Source organism: Amblyomma mixtum, chromosome 7 (genome assembly GCF_055824585.1).
Source record: "Amblyomma mixtum isolate Tamu chromosome 7, ASM5582458v1, whole genome shotgun sequence".
Taxonomy (NCBI): domain Eukaryota; kingdom Metazoa; phylum Arthropoda; class Arachnida; order Ixodida; family Ixodidae; genus Amblyomma; species Amblyomma mixtum.
In genome coordinates, this window is record NC_143018.1 from 105,913,130 (window position 1) to 105,934,992 (window position 21,863).

Genomic DNA, 21,863 nt, shown 5'->3' on the forward strand with positions numbered 1-21,863 from the left:
CAAGACTGCCGCCGTCGCTTCTTTTCCCATTCCTGCTGACAAGCGAAGTGTGCGCCGTTTTCTGGGTCTCTGCGCCTACTATCGGCGCTTTGTGAAGAACTTCTCCCGAATAGCTGAGCCCCTTACTCGCCTCACCAAAGATAGCGAACCGTTCGTCTGGGGTCGGGAGCAACAACATGCCTTTGAAGAGCTACGCACGCGTCTTCAGAATACACCCATACTTGGGCACTTCGATGAGGCCGCTGACACAGAACTGCACACAGACGCCAGTAACGTTGGCCTTGGTGCGGTACTTGTACAGTGGCAGGATGGTGTCGAACGCGCAATCGCTTACGCAAGCCGCACGTTATCACGGTCTGAGGTGAACTATTCCACCACCGAAAAAGAATGTCTAGCTATTGTGTGGGCAGTAACGAAATTTCGACCCTATTTGTATGGCCGCCCTTTCCGAGTGGTGAGCGACCACCACTCGCTGTGTTGGTTGGCAAATCTCAAGGATCCCTCAGGGCGACTCGCACGCTGGAGCCTCCGACTGCAAGAATTTGATGTCACCATCGTGTATAAATCAGGGCAAAAGCACAGTGATGCAGACTGTTTGTCCCGTGCCCCACTTCCTGCCAGTCCCGTGGACCTCGATGACGATTCCCTTTTCCTTGGGGTCATTTCCGCGTCCACCCTGGCTCACCGCCAACGAGACGACATTGAATTACGGTCCCTGATTGACTATCTCGAAGGAAGCGCTCAGACTCCGCCCCGCATCTTTTCACGCGGCCTGTCATCATTCTGCTTACGGGAGGGTATCCTGTACAAAAAGAACTATAGGTCGACGGAGCCTGCCTATCTGCTCGTTATCCCTAATGCCTTTCGCGATGAAGTCTTGCAGGCGTCCCACGATGATCCTTCCTCTGGCCACCTTGGTTTCTCCCGAACGTTGGCCCGCATACGGCAGAAATATTACTGGCCCAAGCTCGCGGAGGTTGTGAAACGCTACGTCCGAACTTGCCGCGAGTGTCAACGTCGCAAGACGTCGTCGACTAAGCCGGCCGGACTTTTGCAGCCTATTGATCCACCACAAGTTCCTTTCTACCAAGTCGGCATGGATTTACTCGGCCCCTTTCCGGAGTCTTCGCTGGGTAACCGGTACATTGTGGTCGCCACCGACTACCTCAGTCGATACTGTGAGACGAAAGCTCTTCCCCGCGGAACAGCTGCGGAAATTGCCACCTTCTTCATGCACAACATCGTGCTTCGTCATGGCGCACCCACGGTCGTTATAACTGACAGAGGAACGGCCTTTACCTCGGCGCTGACACAGGAAGTTATGCGACTCAGCGGCACGAGTCACCGACGAACAACAGCTTATCACCCCCAAACTAATGGACTCACTGAGCGCCTAAATAAGACGATCGCCGACATGATTTCCATGTATGTCGACGACGACCACCGCAACTGGGATGCAGTCCTCCCTTACGTTACGTTCGCATATAACACCGCGCTGCAAGAGACTACTCACTTCACACCATTTCGCTTAGTCCATGGTCGCGAGGCCGTGACAATGCTCGACGCCATGCTGCTTCCTGGTAGTGAAAACTCCACTGTCGTGGGGGCCGACCGCTTTGTTCACGAAGCCGAGGCCGCCCGCCAACTTGCTCGGCAGCATATCCGGCATCAACAAGAAAAAGACGCTCGCCGTTACAACCATCGCCACAGGGATGTCACTTACCAGCCCGGAGAACATGTTTGGGTGTGGAGCCCAGTCCGTCAACGAGGGCGCTCTGAAAAGCTTCTTCGGCGGTACTTTGGCCCCTATGAAGTGTTACGCCAACTCGGCGAGGTAAACTATGAAGTTCTCCCTCAAGGAACTGTTCGTTCCTCTAGGCGACCAACGTCCGAAGTTGTGCATGTCGCCCGAATGAAGCCTTACCACGCCCGCTAGCAGCTCACTCGTCTCTACCTTCTCTCTCTCTAAACTCGGCTCTTCACCGTGCGCACCCGTCGAGATGGTGATCGGCCAGAACCGCCTCATGGAATTCGGCAACGTCAACATCCATTCCACACTTGCCGTGCTGTTCAACCACAACACGCTGCAGCTTGAATATTTCGTCGGACGGAGTACCCACGCTTCACTGTCGCGAACGCTGAACGACCGCGTGCTGCTCCCACTGGAAGTAGCCTATGTCCAGACGACTAAGAGCGCAAAGATCATGGCATTCTCCATCCTGACCGTCCATATGCTCCAGCTATCCGCATCTATGATTATTGTCTTAATGCCTCCCTCTCCTCGCGTACGAGATCACGACGGCCGAGAAAGTGGATTTCGCGCCCGTCGCCGATACCTACTATATACACCAGGACTACTGCGCCTCTGCAAGGACACTCTATGATCAGCGGATGTTCGTGCCCCAAAAGCCTGTGCGCGGGGAAGCGGCTGCCGGACCACACGCCCTCCAGCGCCGCGGGCGGCGCTTTCCAGAGGGGGGGAGCAATGCCACATTCCTGGACATTCTCGTGGCGCCGTCTCTTGGCCGAACTGTCTCAACCGCCAGCCTGGCTAGCCTTAGCCATGGTGGCGGGCGGGGCTTCTTCGTCGTCTCTTCTTCGGGTTCGGCTCGGGAGTTCGCTGCTACCTGGCGCTGTTCAGTAAAACGTGACCTGGCTGTCCCGACTGTATAGCCGTGACAATATTATCCCGGACACTGATGATGACAAATATAAGAAATCTGGAGTGACAGGGACCCTCGAAATATTTTTGGGGAGTGCATGCAGTCTCCAGGCAGGGCGAATAGAATACATAGTAGAGATGCCTGGGGGACCTTGCTGCGTAGCCCGGGGCCTGAGCACCAGCTCCTCGCCGTCCGACTGGCTGAAGGGGCCGCCGTGATTCAAGAAATTCAGGCCAGCATCGGACGCGACGACCCTGTCCACCCCATTCCCTCCTGGATTTCATCTCTCAACTGAGAGGGAGAGCCGGAGGGCAGGATGAGGTCGTCTTCCTTGTTGGACCATAAATCGTTCACTCACTCACTACGGCAGCTTTTCCTCTTTCTTCTTTCACTCTTACCTTCTTCCCTTCCCTTACGGCGCGGTTCAGGTTTGCACCGAGATATGTGAGAGACATACTGCGCCAATTCCTTTGTCACGTTATTGTGGGCGGCTAGATCTCTGGTTGGCGCCGAAATTGTAATTAATCGGGCCAACCTGCCCACTACTTCACTCTCCGTAAAATTGGAAGGGGAGGAGCGACAAACTTCTCCACCCCACATGCACAAGATGAGGTTCGACTGCTAACCGACGATAGGGGCCACGCCTGACTAGCCGTTGACCGGAGGCATGAGGCGTAGGCAAGTTACTTATGAAACACCTGTTACTTATCAAACACCTTATCAAATCCCCCACCATGGGGGATGGTACACGGCCGCAGTCGTCCACCGATCCAAAACAGTGAACGGCCTTACTTTCAGAACCTGTGACATAACACACGCGGAGGAGTTCGCCATTGCGTTGCCTGCATCTTATCCGACTTCCAAAAACAATCATTTACGACTCACAAGGGGCCTGTCGGAACGTCGAGCAGGGCTGGGTACCGTACCTAGCCTACCGCATTCTCCAAAACAGCGTCTACACTGGGGAACCCGCTCACCGGCGTATCGTTTGGGCTACTGCTCACATGGGATTGAGGGAAATGAGGCAGCTGACGACGCCGCCCGCGCGCTCTCTCACCGGACATTCCCCTCCGACACCGACTATCAGGAACTCGAATTTGTTCTAGCTTACACCTTGAAAAAAATTATTTTAGTCTTTCAATCTGGCCACGGTCTTTATCCCCGCCCGTGTAAAGGTCTTTCAAATGCGCAGGAGCGGCTTCTCCTTCGCCTGTATACTAATACTTTGCTGTGCTGGCAGCTCCCAAACACTTCGACCCTTCTTTCTCTTGCAGCTCTCCGCACTGTGCGTAGAAGTCTTCGGACATCTACCACATGGTGTGGGCCTCTCCCTCCAACCCTGCTATCCCCCTTACCCCAACCTAACCCGGGAGGACTAGGAGGCTACCCTGCTCAGCTGCTCTGACCTGACAGCCCAAGGGGCCTTGGTCGCGCGAGCTCGGGCAGCGGCCAACGCCACTGGGGTCGCGAACTAGGGACCTCCACCTAGTACTTGTAAGGGCTGGCCCCCTCTGGGCCAGCTCGTACATAACCTCTTGAAGTGTATCTGTATATAAATGTTTTTCACCACCACATCACCCATGCCTATATCACGAGCCGCACGGCGCACTCATTCCCCTACCTCCCCCTAAAGCAGAAGGAGCGGGACCGCATCAACGCGCTCCTCAGGAGCTGCACTGAGGTTGCTCTCCGCCTACCCCCCAGCACCTCTACTGCCCGGCTCCTCAATCTCGGTACCCACAACACATTTGAGGAGCTGGCAGAAGGCACTCTAACAGCACAAACCCTGGAGACGCGCCCTCCGGGTCCGACCCCTTCCCCGCAACATGTCCAGAGAAGACCATAGCGGTCGTCGCCAGGCGCGCGCGGAAGCGTTGGCGCGATACTATGGTAACCAACAACATGTGTATTACGTGGACGTTGCCGGGCCACACCACGGGGTGTGGTACACGGCCGCAGTCGTACACAACACAAACACAGTTAACGGGCTCACTTTCAAAGCCTACAGCGCAACACACGCGGAGGAGATTGCCATTGCTCTGGCTCTCACTACTCCCAAGTCGAAACACATCATCACCGACTCGCGAGGGGCCTGTCGGAACTATGAGCTGGGCTGGGCTCCCCCGCTTGCCTGGCGCATCTTGGAATATAGCTGCCGATGCGAAGATCCAACTCCACGCAACCTGATTTGGGCCCCCGGTCACCAGGGCCTCCAGGGAAACGAACAGGCCGATCAGGCCGCCCGCGCACTCTCTCTCCGGGCTATCTCCCTGTCCTTGGAAGCCTACTCCCAAATAGACAATCTGGCCCTTACATTCAAACTCATCACCGATTACTACAAGGAGGAGCACCGGCGCTACCCGGCCCCTTGTAAGGGACTGGATCGCGCTGACGAGCGCCTCCTCATCAAAATTCTTACTAACACTGTACTGTGCCCGGCGGTACTTAAACATTTCAACGAATCCTTTGATGGCACGTGTCAGTTCTGTGGGGAGGTGGCTGATACCTTCCACATGGTTTGGGCGTGTCAATCCAACCCATCTATCCCCCACAACCCCAACCCCACCAGAAAGGACTGGGAGGCGGCCCTGCTCGGCTGTCAGGACCTAGAGACCCAAAAGGCCTTGGATCACCGGACGCGGGCGGCGTTGCTTGCCAATGGGGCCCCGGGATAGGGGCTCCACCTAGTATTGTTAGGGGAAAAGGCCAATAGGGCCTACCCCAATCACCTCTCTGTAAATATTTATTGCACTATAAATGTTTTTCACCACCACCACCTGTCGGGTACCGCGACATGCCGCACACTGCTCTGTCAGCTAGGCATCGCCCCGATCATCCATCCTACCGAGGCCCCCCTACCTCCTGACCTACGCTCCCACCTCACCATCCATCCCATCCCTAAGAACATGCACCCGGAGCACGACGGAGAACGCAGGGCAGCCCGCGCCAAAGCCCTGCACAAGCTTTACGGCCACATTTCCGAGGTACCCTACGTCCGCATGGCAGAGTGCTCGTCGGGCTCCCGCATGGTCCCCGCCGTCGCTAACAATCAGGCCCGATTACTCGCATCAGGCTCCATCGCCACAGACTCATCAGAAATTGCAGAGGAAGCAGCCATTGCGCTCGCTCTCATCTCCACCTCTGCCACCAAAATTTTCTCCGACTCAAATACCGACTTGTCCAGTTTCGCTAAAGGCCTGATATCCCGCACTGCGGCTCGGCTTCTACGCTTCTGGCACCCCACCCGCCCTGTAACCCTTATCTGGACCCCTGCACACGCAGGCCTCCGGGATAACGAGGAGGTCCACTCCCTCGCCCGAGGTCTCACTTTCCGTGCTAGAGCTGGCCCCCTCCGCCATCCCAGGAGCATCTGCTTACCTTCAGAGATATCCTTACCCACTACCGAGATACGCACCACCGGCTCCCTCTCTAACTCAAACTCAGGCCTCCCACTGGCGCCGACTCCAGAACCGTACTTCTTCATGCCCGCTACCCCGATCAGTTCCTTTCCTCCTGTAAGCCCTGCGGGAAACAGGGAGACTTTATTCATATCATTCTCACATGCCCTACCTTCCCACAGCCTCCATCCCCAACCACGCAGGAGTCATACTGGGAGACTCTCCTGGCCAGCTCCGCTGCTGCTGACCAGCGCTGGATAATTACCGACGCCTTGAAGCGGATAGCCCTCCAAGGATTTTAAGGCGAAAGCCTTTAATGTCTCATCGTTGTAAGCAGCAGTTGTCGACAGAAATATCACGCTTTTCAGTTGGTCGAAACGGTCGTGAGGTCACAGCGCGCAAATTTCAAACACAGCCAATTGTACTTCGGCTAGTAACCAGGCAACCAATTGAAGGGATCGTATAGTGATGCTCCAAGTAAGTGGGACTGAGCTTAGTTAATTGCTAAATTCCTCAATTAGCCTAATTACCTTTTAAGTCAGGCCATATAAACAAATAAAACCTAGTGAGAAATTGGTCGAGCTCGGGAATCGAACCCCGGTCTTCGGAGCGTGAGACGAGCATGCTATCCACTCCGCCATGCCAGCTCGATGGTTTGGGAAGAACAAAGGTGCATCTAGTGAATACGGTGCCTTCGCTCACTCCCATCCTCCTCACTTCTCTTCCGGCGAGGTTTAGGTGTCCACCGAGATATGAGAGACACATACATTTCCTTTCCTCAAAAAACCAATTCGCCGGCGAGCGAGGCATAGAACCGAATGGGCGATGGCGTTCTATGGACTCCTGGAAGCGTTGCAAGACGCTGTCGCGTTCCACTTTTAGAGGCAAAGCTTAACATCTTAACCACACATCAGTGACCACACTTTAGGTCAAAAAAGTGCCCCCCTGAATTTTGACGGGTGTCCACCGAGATATGTGAGACAGTTACTGCGTAATTTCCTTTCCTCAAATACAATTTTCATTTTCTTCATTACGGGCCATCTTTGTCTTTCTTCTTCCACTACCACTTCCTCCCTTCATCTACGGTGCGGTTCAGGTGTCCACCGAGATGACATAGGATTACGGCGCCATTTCCTTTCCTCCAAAAGCGTTCAAAGGCCAAGGCATCGCGCCGAACGGGTGGTGGCGTTCCGTGTTCTCCCTGGCAGCGCTACAACACGCTGTCGCGTTCCATTCCTAAAGGCGAAGCTTAAGCGTCATTAATTAGTAGTTAATTAGTATTCAGGCACAAATAACTAATTAACCATTAATTAGTGATTTGTTGTCACTTAGCAATTAGCACTGAATTACATGTGACGCCACAAGTGCCACAGAAGCAGTCAAAGTGGTGCGGAAAACGCTTTCGCCTCTACTCACTTTAGACAGTCAAAGTGCCCCCTGAATTTTTTCCTTTGCCCTTTAAGGGCAACCCCATAAGGGTTGCCTCGCCCCACGTAAGGGGAGGCAGGGTTTGCCCCCTCTGCATTGCTTGGCAATAAATATTTCCACCATCATGATGGGGGTGGGGGAAAGGATAGGCAGGGGCTTGAAGTCTGCGTGTCACTGTGTAAGGCAGTGTTCTATGTCCGCATATGTGTGTGGACAGTCTGGGCACTGAGGTGTGGAAGTGAACAGGTATAGGTAAAGTTTGGCTGGTGTATGTAGATTAAACTGTATTCGGCGAAGAATGCGAGCTTCACGGATCGATAAGGATGGGTGTGGCGGTGGTAAATCAGCCAAATCTAATTTTTGCTGCGTGTAGTACAAGTCGACAGTGCGTTTGTAAACCCTGACCGCCTGCTCCGTCGGTGGGCTCGTCCATGGGATCCGCGGTGCCCAGTGTACAGTTTCGAACGCAAGCTGGTGAGCTATCTCATTGCCGGGAATGCCCATGTGACCAGGGGTCCACCGAAGGGTTACTGGTTGTGGGCTTAATGCTATGAGGGCGGCATCGAAGGCCGATCGGGTAGAGAAGGGGAGGGCTCTTTCGTGGAAGGCACCCAGAGCTGCCTGCGAGTCTGTATAGACAACGTATGCTGGGGCGCGGGGTAGGGTGGCAAAGCGTGTGATGGCATCGGCTGTGCATTTCTAGGGCGAGCGTGGAGGGTGGGGAGGTGTATGGACCGGTTGTATGAGTGCCGATTGTAGAGAGGCAAGGATGGAAGAAGGCTGCCGGGGACCCCGCGGTTTCGGTGCGACAGGCGTCTGTGTAGGCCACCGCCGCAGCGTCCAAAGGTGGCTTGTGGTTGTATGCGTATGCTTGGCGGCGCCCTTCGTGTGTGTGGGCGGACATGTTGCGTGGAATGGGTGCGAGGCGGAGGTTAGGGGGGGCAGATCAGATATAAGGCCAAGGATTTCTATGTCTTTATATCCGACTTGTGGCCCCTCAAAGCGCCTACGGTGGCTAGACATGTGTATTCGTTTTTCTGGCGCATCCTCAAGCCGAGATTTGGGAGCCGCGGTGGGTCAGTGGTATGCCGCCCGTCTACCGAGCCGGAGTACGCGAGTTCGAACCCGGCCGCAGCGGCCGCGTTTCGATGGAGGCGAAATGCAAGAGGCGCCCGTGTGCTGTGCGATGTCAGTGCATGTTAAAGATACCCAGGTGGTCAAAATTATTCCGCAGACCTCCACTACGGCACCTCTTTCTCTCTTTCTTCTCTCACTTCCACCTTCCTCCCTTCCCTCACGGCGCGCGGTTCGGATGTCCACCAAGATACGTGAGGAAGATACTGCGCCATTTCCTTTCCTCAAAAACCAATTTTAGTCACCCCAACCTGTGGGCTGTGTCACTGACAACCAACATGACTACTAGGAAATGCCATCGGGGGCTGAAGAATTTTGCTATTTTCGAGTGCGTGGAAGGAATTGATAAAGAATTTTCCGCAGGACTGGGAACGAAATAATATTAGTCGGATGAGAGTACATTGTTCTGAAAGTTGCTCTAGTTTTTGGTTCAGCCACTAAAAAATAAACCACCTGCATGTTATCGCGCTTTGCGCAAGAACATTCTGGCACATTGCACATGGACACCAGCTCTATTACATCATTCCAGTCTTGCAATTTATTGACAGCACGAAATGTGCAAGTCGTGCTTAACTTTAACCGTCATCAACAGTTACACGTGTCGAGCATTCTAGACAGTTTCACATCATTCCAGTCTTGCAATTTATTGACGGCACGAAATGTGCAAGTCATGCTTAACTTTCATTAACCATCATCAACAGTTACACGTGTCCAGCATTCTAGACAGTTTCACATCATTCCAGTCTTGCAATTTATTGACGGCACGAAAAGTGCAAGTCATGCCTAACTTTCATTAACCATCATCAAGAGTTACACGTGTCGAGCATTCTAGACAGTTTCATCACTTGGCAGGGTGTGATGGATGGCATAACAGCTAAGGTACAGCCTAATTAACCTTCCTAGTCAGACCACCTAAATAAATAAAACCGAGTAGGAAATTGTTAGAACTGGGGAATCGAACCAGAGTCTCAAGGGTGCAAGACGAGGACGCTAACTACTCCGCCATGCCCTTTTTTTTCTTTATTGCATTTTCGCAACGGGTACAAAGAACTAAAACATGTCACCAACACTTGCACTGAAACGGCAGGTTAAAATTTTTTCAGTTCAGCCAAGTCATCCAACACATTTAACCAAGTTGGCTGATCAGGCAGTGCCTGATACACTTCCCTAAGGAAATCAGAGCGGCCCTCCTGACTCTCCGCGCCAACTCCGCACCTGGTGCAGACCAAATCACAAACTCCATGCTCCATAATCTGGATGACCAATCGATCACCCACATTACGAAATACTTCAACCAGTGCTGGAGGGAGGGTAACCTCCCGCAGTCCTGGCGCCACGCGAGGGTAATTTTCATACCTAAACCCAACAAACCACTTACACTTCAAAACCTTCGCCCCATTTCGCTAACCTCATGCCTCGGGAAGCTCCTAGAGCATGTTGTGTTAGCGAGACTCACAGGTCACATGGCGGACAACAATCTTTACTCGCATAGCATGGTAGGATTTCGCCCCCATCTATCCGCACAGGACGCCATGCTGCAACTCACACACGACATTTTCGACCCGCTTCTTCCGGGTCACGCCAAGGCAGTCTTAGCTTTGGATCTCTCCAAAGCTTTTGATCGCATTGAACATCAGGCGATCATGACTGCTCTATCCCCCTTGAATGTGGGTGTGCGCACGTATGCCTACATTCAAGCATTCCTCACTGACCGCACAGCTGAGATACACTTCGTCCCTCGGTCTTCCCCCTCAGAGTATCGGCACCCCTCAAGGGTCCGTCCTTTCCCCTTTCTCTTTAACATTACCCTCATCTCCCTCGCCCGAAAATTGACCACTATTCCCCACCTGAAGCACACTCTTTATGCCGACGATATCACCCTGTGGACCACCCACGGCAGTGACGGAGACATAGAGAACACCTTACAGGAAGCAGCCACCCTAACCCAAAATTATGCACGGACCATCGGACTGTCTTGCTGCCCAGAGAAGTCCGAACTGCTCGTCATCCGTCCTAAGAACCACCGCTGCCCCCGCTCCCCCATTGCCATTGAACTGAATGGTGACCGGGTACCTGAGGTTGGCACCCTCCATGTATTGGGTCTGCACATCCAGAGCAATGGCAAAAACACCACCACCCTCAAGAAACTCAAGCAGGTTGTAGGCGCGATATCGCACCTCATACGCAGGGTTTCGGGACGTCATAGAGGCATGAAGGAGCGCGACCTATGTCGCCTCATTCATGCCTTTGTCCTCAGCCGTGGGCTGTACACTACCCCATACTTACAACTATCCAAACATGACATAAAAGCTTTCGATGCTTTGATTCGCAAGGCATTCAAGGTAGCACTTCACATTCCCCTCAACACACCCACAGACAGATTACTAGGCCAGGGCCTCCACAATACGATCGGGGAACTGGTGGAGGCCCACCGACAGGCCCAATACATCAGGCTCACACAAACCTCCACAGGTCGGTATATCCCGGGGTGGTATTCTCCCGGTGTCGCCTTTTGCGACATGTCGCATTAGGGCGGGGCCTAAAAAAGTGCGTACAGTTGCTCGAAGAAACGCAAAACGCCGCGGGCACTTTCGTCGGCGGCGCTTTCATTCACTCCGAGAAGCGACAATTTACCGGTGCTGACTCACTAGCAGCAATAGTTTCGTATCTTTTATAGCAAGAATATTTGCCATCACATGACGTCTAATGTTCAAAAAACATTTCAAAATTTAATATAAACTCGCTTTACTTCATTTAAGTCTATAAAACACCACGAAAAAGCTCTAAATTTATTTTTGTTTCGTTCCGGATGGTTGTGCTAGGTTTCGGCTGCGTTTCGGGCAGTTGCAGACGGTAGCAGTGTAGCTGAAGGTCCCATTAGGCTTGCGCGCTCCAGAATCGAGAGCGTATCTCAAAAACTAGGCTGAATTGCAGCTTAAACTTTATCGTCGAAGCAAGGTAAGTCATAGCGAAAAGCAACAACACCAGTAGTTGCCGGTAAACATGCCGACCGGCATCGCAAGGACTGCTGAATTGGCGGAAGCGGGCGGCTCTCGCTTGGAAGGACGCCGCCATGTTTTCACGCTAAGGGCGCAAAAGCCGCAACTGCTGATTGCGTTCGTACGCTAACGCTATTTACCCATTAGCGTTCTGCGCATGCGCACTCTGGACCCGCTGTTCCGATATGCACGCAATTACGCAAAGCCCGCCATTCTAAATCTCTCTAATGTTCAGTTGTAGGTTTGTAAAAGTAATCACATTGCTTTAAATCCTCTTTGGCTCGTGCAGCCACTGTTTCGTTGCACTAACGTGCATTATAACGCCTTGAAGGGTCATGTAGCCGCGAGCGCAAGCGCTGCCAAGGCCATATCGTCGCAGCGGGCAACGTCTGATTCGTCGTCTGTTTACGACAGTGCAAAGTAAGTTCGCATGGCGAGTGGCAGGCCGGCTCAGCAGACGGTAGCCACAGTGCTGTGCTCATCGACAGCCGGTAATGCCGGTAAGATTCGTCGGCCAAGGCAAACTGGTCGCGATGTCCGCGGACACGCCACTCTTAGCAACTCAAAAACCAGGCAAGGAGAGTGGGATCCATGGCGTCTAGTATCAATTTCGTAGCCCGTCACCCGCACGAATCGCTTCAGCGCATTCCGTTGTTCGACTAAGCGTAGTGAATTGGGGCGACGTCACGATGACGTAGCAGGAAGGCGGATCCGTGTCGTCACGCCGCCGTCACCGCGGCTCGAGCCAATCAGCGAAGAGCGAATGCGACATGTCGCAAAAGGCGACACCGGGAGAATACCACCCCTGGACACCCTCGGAATCAAAATACCGGCCAACAACCCAACCCTCCTCGCCATCCCACGATCCCTTCACCGAGAGCTCCTCATCAGGCCGCTCCAGAGGAATATGCACAAGTCCCATCATGAGCAGCGCCGCGGAGCGCGTGCGAAGGCACTCCATCGAGCGTACGGCCCCGAGCCGGACGCCGTATGGGTGGACGCTGCCTGCACGGGTGATGAAGCGACAGCAGCTGTGGTGGACTCCTCTTTTTCCGCCCTCCTCACACTACCTCTCCCTCCAGACACCTCCCCAGAGGCTGCAGAAGCCGCCATTGCACTTGCTATTACCCGCACGGAAGCCCGATACATTTTAAGTGATTCTAAAACTGGGATTCTAAATTTTGCTCGATGCCCAGTCCATGTCCCTCCTTTTGGCATACTGCACTCGCCCGATGCACCCCCGCCCCGCCAAGTGGAGCTGATACGGGTGCCCGCGCACTCCGGGAATCCCGGAAACGAGGCCGCCAACCTTTTAGCCCGAGGTTCTTTAAACCGGGCTCAGGTGGCCTCTGATCGGGGATTCACGAAGGAGCGCATGCACTCATTCAGTGAGCTGACCCAGGCGTACAGAGCCTTACGCCAGCTCTACCCCCCGCCCCACCCCTTCCTAGTTAACAAACACGCAACACTCTGGCGCAGACTACAGACACGCACTCTCCCCTCACCCCTTAACCTAGCCCACTATCAACGCTCCTTCCACACTCCGGCATGCACTCTATGCCCAGAACCCTTCACCTCTTCCCTCCACATCATTTCCCTCTGCCCGGCGGACCCTCCCCCGCGGGACCTAGAGAACTTCAAGACCTTGGAGGACTGGAAGACCCTGCTGCGCTCGGAGGACCCGGCCGTGCAGACCATCGCCACCGGCCGTGCTGCCAGTGTTATGGACCTTAGGAACATAAACACTTGAGTGCAGTGGGGTCGTGCGGGGACCCTGGGGCGTGCCCCGAATTCCTGTGTAAATAAAGTTTTCCCTCTCTCCCTCAGACGTATGACACCTTCAATTAAATGCTCGCGTGGAGATCTCACAACTACTTCTGCATTGTTGAATTGTGTCCTTGTTTTCCATAAACTATGGAGCCCAGAGAGAGAGAAAAAACTTTATTGTACAAGAAATTCGGGGAACGCCCCAGGGTCCCCCAACGACCCCACTGCACTCAAGTGTTTATGTTCCTAAGGTCCATAGCACTGGCAGCCCGGCCGGTTGCGATGGTCTGCACGACCGGGTCCTCCGAGCGCAGCAGGGTCTCCCAGTCCTCCCAGGTCTTGAGGTTCTCTAGGTTCCGCGGGGGAGGGTCCGCAGGGCAGAGGGAAAGGATGTGGAGGGAAAAGGCTAAGGGTTCTGGGCATAGGGCGCGTGCTGGAGTGGGGAAGGAGGGATGATAGTGGGCTAGTGTAAGGGGTGAGGGAAGAGAGTGTGTCTGTAGTCTGCGCCAGAGCGTTGCGTGTTTGTTATCTAGGGAGGGGTGGGGCGGGGGGTAGAGCTTGCGTGAGGCTCTGTAGGCCTGCGTCAGCTCGCTGAATGAGTGCATGCGCTCCTTCGTGAATCCCCGATCCGAGGGCACCTGAGCCCGGTTTAAAGAACCTCGGGCTAAAAGGTTGGCGGCCTCGTTTCCGGGATTCCCGGAGTGCGCGGACACCCATATCAGCTCCACTTTGCGGGGCGGGGGTGCATCGGGCGAGTCTAGTATGCCAAAAGCAGGGACATGGACTCGGCCTCGAGCAAAATTTATAATCGCAGCTTTAGAATCACTTAAAATGTACCGGGCTTCCGTGCGGGTGATAGCAAGTGCAATGGCGGCTTCCTCTGCAGCTTCTGGGGAGGTGTCTGGAGGGAGAGGTAGTGTGAGAAGGGCGGATAAAGAGGAGTCCACCACAGCTGCTGTCACTTCATCACCCGTGCAGGCAGCGTCCACCCATACGGCGTCCGGCTCGGGGCCGTACGCTCGATGGAGTGCCTTCGCACAGGCTCTGCGGCGCTGCTCATGGTGGGACGGGTGCATATTCCTCGGGAGCGGTCTGATGAGGAGCTCCTGGTGAAGGGGTCGTGGGGTGGCGAGGAGGGTTGGGTCGTTGGCCGGTATTCTGATTCCGAGGGAGTCCAGGATATACCGACCTGTGGAGGTTTGTGCGAGCCTGATGTATTGGGCCTGTCGGTGGTCCTCCACCAGTTCCCCGATCGTGTTGTGGAGGCCCAGGCCTAGTAATCTGTCTGTGGGTGTGTTGAGGGGAAGATGAAGTGCTACCTTGAATGCCTTGCGAATCAAAGCATCCAAAGCATTTATGTCATGTTTGGATAGTTGTAAGTATGGGGTAGTGTACAGCACACGGCTGAGAACAAAGGCATGAATGAGGCGACATAGGTCGAAGCTCCTTCATGCCTCTGTGATGTCCCGAAACCCTGCGGATGAGGTGGAATATCGCGCCTACAACCTGCTTTAGTTTCTTGAGAGTGGTGGTGTTTTTGCCATCGTTCTGGATGTGCAAGCCCAATACACGGAGGGTGCCAACCTCAGGTACCGGGTCACCATTCAGTTCAATGACAATTGGGGAGCGGGGACAGCGGTGGTTCTTAGGACGGATGACGAGCAGTTCGGACTTCTCTGGGCAGCAAGACAGTCCGATGGTCCGTCCATAATTTTGGGTGAGTGTGGCTGCTTCCTCTAAGGTGTTCTCTATGCCGCCATCACTGCCGTGGGTGGTCCACAGGGTGATATCGTCGGCATAAAGAGTGTGCTTCAGGTGGGGAATAGTTGCCAATTTTCGGGCGAGGGGGATGAGGGTAATGTTAAAGAGAGAGGGGAAAGGACGGACCCTTGAGGGGATGGAGCACAAGGAGCGTAATAAGGGATGTCCTGTTTTCCTACCGGTTAGAACCTGATACCATGCGGGTGTAGCGGTAAATCTTTCTTTAAGGTTCTTTGAAGCACATGCCAGAAGAAAAACGCATCCGAACAATCTAAAGACACGTGATCTATTGTTTCAGGTTTTTTACATACAAAACAATCTGTTGACCAAGGGACAAAGAGTCTTTTATCATGCATCCATGTTTTGACCTACAGTGTTCCGGTGTGAAGTTTGAAGAAGAAAGTTTTCAAAGATGGGTGAACTGGCATTCTTTTAACCCTTTGAGCACATCTGCTTCAGGGCCTCCGCAGTTTGACAATCGGTAAATGGGTACAGGGAGCATTGATTCAATTAAATCTTTATAGAGATTTTTTCTAGTGACATTGGAGAGGTACTGCATTGAAAATCCAACTTGCAACATTCTGTACGCAAGCACTTCACGCAGACCAGCTCGGTGGTTTGGAATGAACAAAGGCGCGTCTAGCTAATACGGCGTCTTTCTTCACTCACCTCTTTCTCCCTTCCCTTACGGCGGGGTTCAGGTGTCCACGGAGATATGCGAGAGATATGCATTTCCTTTCCTCAAAAACGAATTTACCGTCGAGCAAGGCGTACAGCCGAATGGGCGGAGGCGTTCTGTAGACTCTCTGGCAGCGTTGCAAGACGCTGTTGCGTTCCACTCTTAGAGGCGAAGCTCAACATTTTAACCACACATCAGTGACACAAGCAGCAACAGTGCGCTTAAGGCTTTCGCCTCACCGCACTTTGGGTCAACAAAGTGCCCCTGAATTTTAGTAGCGTGAGCTACATTGGCCACAGTCTTGCCGTTCCTCGTGCTCTCTTGCTCGACCATATTGCGCATGCGCGAGGTACAAGTGACGTCACTACGCACAGCTGGCGTGCTCCGCCGCGCGCGCTCGCCGCTGCGGGCTGCTGCGCTTGAGCGAGGAGATTGCGCCGCGTGTATAAATGTGGAGGGATACTCAGCTACTGCGCCATGTTCCATGAAACAAAAACGCCAACTTCATTAGTCCGCCTGAGTCGCACGGAAACAGGACAATGCCAACTGCGACAGCTACGTCTCAATCCACCAATTCCCACCCCAACCAGCCCTACACCTTACATGATTTCTCTGCGCACGCAGGATCACATATATCAGAAGCCCCTACCGCGCAATATGAGTGCTAGTCTCCATCACGGTAGGCGGCAGGCACAAGTGAGCTATTGCACCAAAACATACAGCAACCGCTCCGATATTTATTTATTTATTTATTTATTTATTTATTTATTTATTTATTTATTTATTTATTTATTTATTTATTTATTTATTTATTTATTTATTTATTTATTTATTTATTTATTTATTTATTTATTTATTTATTTATTTATACATACTGCAGCGCAATTATATGCGCTGTGGCAGGAGTGGGAAAAACACAAAACACAAGGTAACAAAATGCCGCAAAATGTACAAAGTGAGCACTACAAAAAAGTTAAAATCACAAACGAAATATCAAACAAGAAAGGAACTGTTAACGACAGGGTAAGAATACACAGCTATTATGCGTCTTCAACGGCAGTTACAAATTTTTGAAATCGACAGGAACGAATGGACCCAGGTACAGAATTCCAGGCTTCTATTGAAGGGGGAAAAACTGAATTTGAAAAAATTAGCATGCGCAAAATACGGTATCAAATTAAGCTCGTGATGACTTCCTGTAGATGATAATGGTGTAAAGTTAATGTAGTGGTTAGCTGAGAGCCTTACTGAGGAATTGACGATACAGTGTAAGAATTTTAATGATTCAGTGTGGCGACGGGCAGACAGCATGGTTAAATTCAATGAGAGAAGTGTAGAAGAGGGTGAAAAATCGCGATCATAATGATGACATATAAAACGCACAGCTTTCTTCTGGACTGCTTCTAACATGTTAATTTCGAATTGGTTGTACGGGTTCCACATTACAGCTGCGTAATCAAGAACAGGGCGGATTACAGATTTATACAACAGTAGCTTTGTGTCTTTTGGTGAATTGGGTAGCGAGCGTCGTAGATAACCTAGTTTTTTAAGTGCTTTATTACATACGTAGTCAATGTGTTTAGACCAAGACATGTTATGCGTGAATATGACACCAAGATATTTGTACTGAGAGACCCTATCTACCACATGGCCATTGGAAGAGTAACTAAAATGGGAAACGGAAGATTTGTTACAAAAAGACATGAGGACGGTTTTGTCGAAATTAATTCTCATTTGTCAGGTACCACGCCAACTACAAAACATAGTAAATGACTCTTGGAGGCGACGATGATCATTAGGGCCATTAATTACTTCGTATAAAACGCAGTCATCAGCGTAAAGACGAATGTTAGAAGAAATGTTATGTGGCAAGTCATTTATATATATTAAAAAGAGTAGTGGTCCAAGGACAGAGCCTTGAGGCACTCCTGACGTTACACCAACAGCAGCAGAATGAGAAGAATTATAGGATACGAACTGGGAACGAGATGAGAGAAAGCTAGAAATCCAATCAACCAAGTGAGGATTGTTTACTATAGAATTTAGTTTAGCAAGAAGCTTGGAATGTAGAACAGTATCGAATGCTTTCGAGAAGTCTATAAAAATGGCATCAACTTGGTTACCGACATCGATGTTATGTAATATATCATGAGAAAATTCTGTTAATTGTGTTACCGTACTAAAACCGCGCCTAAACCCATGCTGAATGTTAGATAGCAAATTATTGGATTCAACAAAAAGCATGACGTGTTTATGAATGACGTGTTCCAACATTTTGCATGACTGTGGTGTCAATGAAATCGGTCTGTAGTTCGACAAGCACTGTCTATCACAGGATTTAAAAAGAGGGAGCACTTTAGCTAATTTCCAAGAAGAAGGAACGGTACCAGATGATAAGGACTTGTTGATTATGATGGTCAGATATTTCGAAGACCACATGGAGTAACGAACCAGGAACGCATTGTGTATTCCATCTGGGCCGGTACATTTCTTAACGTCGAGGTTTAATACAAGATTTAGGATACCATCAGTGTTTACGACAACATCACTGATTGCTGGAGAAGAAATTATATTAGTGAGTGGCGGAATGACGTTGTTATCCGGAACGAACACCGAGTGAAAATATTTGTTGAAAGCATCCGATACTACAGCCGGCTCACTGATGACGTCATTATCTAATCTGAACGAAGTGGATGAAATATCACGAGGTAAGATGGATGACCAAAATTTTGGGGGGTCAGTTCTTAAGAGATCGCGCAGGTGGACACGAAAAAAAGAAATCGTTGGCCATGCGCAACTTAAGATTAAGTTCTTTTTTTTTGCCTTGTGAAGTCTGTCTAAGGTTATGGTATCGCTGCTTCTTCTAGAAGGCCTTAGCCTACGAACGCGACCAGATAAATGCAAAATGTCTCGAGTCATCCAAGGAACATTAGTATTTCTTTTATTAGTTTTAATAGGAACAAAGCGTTGGACGCAATCCTTGACAAGGCATTCAAAGTAATTAGCAAGAAAATTTACGTCGTGGCTTGCTGAGAAAGCAGAGAATGTATCGAAACGATCAGCTAAAATATCAATAATGGAATTGTCGTCAGCACGAGTGAAGTCAGGAAAAGTAGTAAACAAATCGGGTGATTTGGAGACTGGACAAGAGAGTGAAACTAACACGCCTTTATGGTCTGAGAGCCCAGCAATTACTTCACAAGAGTAGTCATTTTGGGCCAAAGTAGAGCTTAGAAAAACTAAGTCGAGGATGGAATTAAGCCTAGTAGCACTAGATACAGCCTGAGTCAGTCCAAACAATAAGGAAATGTTTATTAGTTCTTAACAAATTGTAATGTCACGACCAAATGCAGACAATGATGGCCAGTGGATGCCAGGAGTGTTGAAGTCTCCCAAACAGATAAATCTTGATGAAGTAATGTTGATCTTGGTCATGAAATTTGCGACAGCGTGAAGGACATCAACGGAAGAACCAGGTGGACGATAAATAACACTGATTAGAATACTATAATTATTTAGATAAACTTTGCACCACAAGGATTCTGTATCAGGGGGAGGAGGCAAAATTGAGAACCGTAAATCCAACCTAATAAGCAAAGCTACACCGCCACCAGTACTGCAACTTCTGTCTAAGCGCACGGTAACAAAACTCTGTGGAGTGAATTCGGAGTCGTAAATTCCACTATGCAGCCAAGTCTCCGTTATGTCAATAATATGAGGCAGTGAACAGAAATAAGGGACAGTAAATCTGGAAATTTTTTAACAATGCTGCGAGCGTTAATATTTAGAACAACTAGCTTATCAGGACGGCCAGAGCTAAGTCAGGGAGTCGATGATGCGGCACTCAAGAACACAGGCGCAGAACAAGCAAGATCATTGTATGCTTTTACCAACGAGTTAGAACTTTCATCCCATTTGTAACGAACCTTGTCAATGAAGGCATGGTCGAAACTTAACCTCACGATAGAACCGTTGTCACGAAAACACACTGATGCGTCCCATATTTTTTTCCGAATGAACCTAACACTTGCATAAAAATCTTTTGTAATGAAGAAGGCAGAGCCCTTGAGTTTAGAGACGTTTTTAAAAACCACACTTCTGTCGTTGAAGCTAGAAAGATTTAGGATAACTGGACGAGTATAACCTCTGCGAGCTGGACCGAGCCTGTGGAAGCGCTCAATACTGGGACAGCTAATCTTCAATTTATCAGTAAATACAGATGAGATGCTAGCCGACAATGTGTCAGCGGTTTCGTTCGAGTCTTCTGAAACGCCGTGTAATATAATGTTATTTCTTCGAGAACGATTTTCAAGGTCATCATTCTTTTGCACCAGCTGTGTTACTCTGGAATTTAAAGAGTTAATTTTAACGTGTAAATCAGAAATTAGATTGAAATTTTCGGGCGTGGGCAAAGACTCTAATGCAGCCACACGTGACTTCAAAGCATCAAAGCGACAAGCAAAAGATTGCTTAATGTCCGCGATGTCACGGACCAACTGATTCTGCCCTGCTAGTATTCTAGAAAACATATCAGACACCGAAGGATTTGAAAAGATTTCACTGTCAAGATTTACAGCGGAAGAACTCGCATCGTCAGCCTTCCCGAGAGTGAGACTGGAACCACTCACAGCCCGGGTTAAAGATCTGGTACCAGATATACTGCTTTTACTGAAGTTCGCTGACTTTGATGGGGGGCCTGGATTGAGTTCCACGTCACAACTCAGGAGGAGATGACTTGCGCAATGAAACGCGTGTACGCAGCAGGACACAAGAGTACGTGGGCAAGGGTACAGCAGCAAGTATCGATCATCAGACCGGACGCACGCAGCGTCAGAATAGTAACATACCTGCATGAAGAGCAAGCAGCGGTTAAACATGACGCCGGTGCCGCAGCTGCCTAGCCCACTGAAGAGTCGATCCGCGCACATGGCCTTTATATCCTTGGCAGGTGACGTCACAGACCAGCAGAGCAGTGAGACTGGCTGATCTAACGAGAAGTTGGCGAGATGACTGGCTTGCAAATATTTGAAGAAAGCGGGAAACCCGAAGCCATCACACAGGGTATCAACTGGCAAGTCCAAGGGTAAGCACACGGTGGTATCCACGTGCACATCCAGAAGCGAAGAAGCCAAGCCAGACGAGACGATTCCGCAAGGGCCGTGGTCATCAAAACAAGTGATGAACTGCATGAAGAGCAAGCAGCGATTAAACATGACGCCGGTGCCGCTGCAGCCTAGCCCACTCATCCTTTATGTCGACGCCGTACAAAATTCTAAAGCAGGATATTTCACGGCAGTCGCAGCCTATGAAGACGGCACAGTGGGGGCCGTCTCTCATGCTTCAACCCACCTTTCCTCCTTATTGTAACACCTGTGGCGTACGCAAATCCACACTTTTCCACTACATTTGGGAATGTCCTTCCCCAAAGGCAGCATCCCCCATCCCCAATCCCACTCATTCTTCCTGGGAGGCTGCTTTACGGACCGCTCAACCCGCCGGCCAGAAATGTATGGTGGATCGGGCTTTACGTGAAGCACAAGCCCGTGGACTCCTGGACCAGTAGGGGACCACCCTGGAAGGTTTTTTTGTGTGTGTAATAAAGTTGTTTCCATCCATCCAATGAGCACAATGAACGCCGACAGCCTGTTGCTTCAGCGCCGCGTTTCTGGCACAAACTTGTCAATGCCTGCAGTCCACATCTTTCTCTCATCGCCCCATGTACCTATAAGCACGATTCAGGGGTCCACTGACCCAGGGAGCATTATGCGCACTTCCTTCCCTTCAAATGATCACAGTGTAAAACGTCAACGCCATTGCAAACGAACACAACAAACGCCGACGGCTTATAGCTTCAGCGACGCCGACGGCCTATGGCTTCACCAACTAGGAGAACAAGAGAAACCATAATAAATAAATAAACGCTTCACAATTGATACAACACATTGTCTCGTCTTTAGTCATAGTTACACTTACCGGAATTTCAAGGTTTAACATGGAGGAAACCAAGCGAATAACAAAAACATTAACCAAGATA